This window comes from Dioscorea cayenensis, chromosome 20 (assembly GCF_009730915.1).
Source record: "Dioscorea cayenensis subsp. rotundata cultivar TDr96_F1 chromosome 20, TDr96_F1_v2_PseudoChromosome.rev07_lg8_w22 25.fasta, whole genome shotgun sequence".
Classification (NCBI taxonomy): Eukaryota; Viridiplantae; Streptophyta; class Magnoliopsida; order Dioscoreales; family Dioscoreaceae; genus Dioscorea; species Dioscorea cayenensis.
The window spans coordinates 7,793,597-7,797,019 of record NC_052490.1 but is presented as its reverse complement, the minus strand read 5'-3'; the positions used below and the strand labels follow the sequence as shown (position 1 = coordinate 7,797,019).

The window sequence follows — 3,423 nt, the reverse complement described above, 5'->3', positions numbered from 1 at the left end:
GTTGTTGTTGTTGGAACCCCGATGACCCCATGGTCTTCTGTGGTCCTTGATTACTCCATGAAAAGTTGGGATGATTCTTCCAACCTGAATTGTAGGTGTTGTTGTATGGATTCCCTTGAGGTCTCATTCCATTACCTACAAAGTCAACATTCTCAACTGAAGAAACATCAAAAATGACAATTGGGCAATCGGAGAGAGCATGTCCTCCACCACAACCGGTGTAATTGGTCATGGCCGCCACTCTATTCGAAGCTATAAGATCTACCTTCTTACTCAAACTCTCCACTTGGGCCGTCAATGAAGTTACCGCATCAATTTCATGGAGACCCGCCACCTTTTTCTTCTTTCTAGCGTTCCACTGGTAGCTATTTAACCCCATTTCCTCAATCAATTGACGAGCCTCGTCGGGGGTCTTGCTACCTAAGATACCTCCTGCCGCCGCATCCAAGAGTTGGCTTGTACTCGGGTTCAAACCATTGTGGAAGGTTTGAACAATCATCCACTCCGGGAATCCGTGTTGTGGAAACTTGCGCAGGAGTTCCTTGAACCTTTCCCATGTCTCAAATAGAGACTCCAATTCCAACTGCATAATGGATGAGATCTCATTCCTAAGCTTTGTTGATTTTTCGGGAGGGAAATAATGGGCTAGAAAAGCTTCTACCATCTCCTCCCATGTAGTGATTGATGCCCTAGGTAATGAGTGTAGCCACTACTTTGCTTTCCCCTTTAGGGAAAATGGGAAGGCTCTCAATTTGATGGCATCATCCGTCACACCATTTATCTTCAGCATGTCACACACCTCGAGGAAGCTCTCTATGTGACTATTTGGATCCTCATCAGCCAAACCGTTGAATTGTGCGGACTGCTGCAGCATATGGATGAATGGTGGCTTTAGCTCGAAATTCTGAGCTGTAATTGGGGAACACACAATACTCGATTGTGTCCCCAACACTGAAGGTCTGGTATAATCAGATAGTGTCTGTTGTTGCTCATTTTGTTCTGCCATGTTGTCAGATCCTTCTACTTCCAAATCAGCTGGATTAGCCTGTTCTTGTACAGGTTCTTTCCCTTTCCTTCGAAGTGTACGTTCAAGCTCAAGGTCTCCTTCAATCAATATTGATGGATTCCCTCGAGTCCTAACCTGGAGTTGCACCAAAAGTAAAGAAAAAGAAAATCATAATGATGATAAAATAATAAGATATGAAATAGAATGTGTAGTGGAATAGCTAAGAAAACAAAGTGCAAAGTACCTCTAAACGCCTAGCTCCCCGGCAACGGCTCCAAAAACTTGACAAGTTCCCCTTGCTTATATCCCGCAAGTGCACGGGATTGTCAAAGTAACAATCCCGGGTGAGCGGGGTCGAATCCACATGGAGTAGGAAGTGAAAATACTTAATTTGATTCTTAGCTATGTGGAAGATCAATTGTGATAGGTGTGAAATTGATTCAATTCTCAACAATAAAATCAACAAGTGAGAGAGCAAAAGTAAGAAGAGGATAAGGCAATCGATAAAGATGGGGTACTCGGATAATGCTTCACCTAGGATAATCGCTTCAAGTGCAAGAACTCTCTATTATGCTTCCTAATCAATGCAATGGTGAGTCGTGGAAATCCTTACATACATAGTCCCAAATCTAAGGTCAACTATGCCTAACTCTATACATGTCCCGGAGGAGAAATTGAACAATCTCAACACCTCGCACTCGCATAGAGTTACAATGAACTCTAGGGATTCCAAGTAATAAATCTCTTCCTAAATATAGACCTAACCCTTTGGTCCAGGCAGAAGGTCCCTAGCCACAATTAAGACCTAGATACTAAGATCCACTCAACGCTTCACTGCATTGCACGCGCAACTAGGCCCCAGCGGAGGTTCATCCCTTAGATCACTCACTCTATTATGGCCGCAAAGAACTCAAGGAACGGAGGTAGAATCTATCACGCTGGAGGGGAAAGTGGATGCTCCTGTACCTCTCGACTCACCCTCTAACCCCTCGCCAACCTAGCTTTGTCTAACGCTCGTGGTGTGTTACTCACTCACAAGGTTACCAACAAGAACTCTTAACCCTAGTGTCACTCTAGGGGAAATGTTCATACAATCAAGCATTCATGGTTGGAACTCACAATAAACATCAATTTATTGAAAGCATAATAAAGAAGTTCAATGAAACGAATACATCCTAGGGTTCACAATCATCCAAGTACCCACTAGGGGTTTAGCTCTCCATGGAGCTTAATACAATCAAAGAAATCGAATGTAAAAGCAATGAATCCATAAAGAAACCGCCTCGATGGTCATGTCGATGGTCTTGTGGAGAGTCCTCTACTCGTCGTCCAAAGATTCCTTCGTCCAGTATAGGATACGCCTGGATCGAAGCTCCATTACTAACCTTCTTCCTAATGGAATCACGATGTCAGAGCCATAGAACTTCTCTAAAACCTTAGCCAATACCCCTCGAAACCCTCGCAGAAGTCCTCTCACAAGTTGGGGAAAAGATGGAGAAAGAATGCTGAAATCAGGGCTGAAATCGGCTTTAAATAGGGCTGGAATTGGGCGACTCCACGGGCGTGTACGGAACACGCGCCCGTGCGGAATTTACACATGGCCGTGGATAATTTCCACACGCCCGTGTGGATTCTTTGTTTCTGCGATTTTTGGCCGGCTGTAAACAATAACTGCTACAGTGAATTTTCACATTCCCCTACAGTAACCTGCTACAATCTATGCCAAAAATACTCCCGAATCCACTTTTCATCGAGGTAACATAAACGGGCACACGATTATGCCGTGGATCGCTTTGCTTCTTCAATGAAGGATAAGATGATGGAGATCTTGTTCTATGTGCATAAGTCGGAATGCTTGAGTGTGATTGCCCTTGTGCCCCTCCAAATGGTTGTGTAAAGTCAAATACGGGGAGGTTGGCACACACTCTAGCATCTCACACCCGACTTATATCTTCGCGTTTGAACCTTAGCAAGATTTTCCCCAAAATCGGTGCATTGTGATCCACATTGGCTTCTTTCCTTCATAATTAGTTTTACAACCCTACCTGCATAAAAGTAACATAAAAACACACATATTAATGTAAAAACCCGAGAAAAGTAATGCTCAACATAATGAAAGAATGCTTTGCATTCATATCACACAAGCACTTATCACTTAGACACTCCTAGCTCTTTACCGACTCGTCCACATAAAAATCCTATACGCCTCTTCGTAATCAAGCTCGCCAGGGATAACTGCTTCGGAACCGCTAGTACTCCTTTATGTCGAGAAAAGTCTCATCATACAATCCCATCCTGATCGAAAACTGTGTAACACTCATACTGTATTGATGTCCAAATGCTCAGAACTACACGGTGTCAACACTATCGAATGTGGGATATAACTGGTCAAACTCAAAAGACGCTAGAACCTCCCG

At 43.6% G+C, this 3,423-nt stretch overlaps 1 non-coding gene across 1 annotated transcript; it reads left to right on the top strand.

The window, feature by feature from the left end:
- Positions 1-509: 509 nt before the first annotated feature.
- Positions 510-616, top strand: LOC120252221. The gene has a single exon (XR_005533763.1). It is a non-coding gene; the product is annotated as a small nucleolar RNA R71 (small nucleolar RNA).
- The last annotated feature ends 2,807 nt before the right edge of the window (positions 617-3,423 follow it).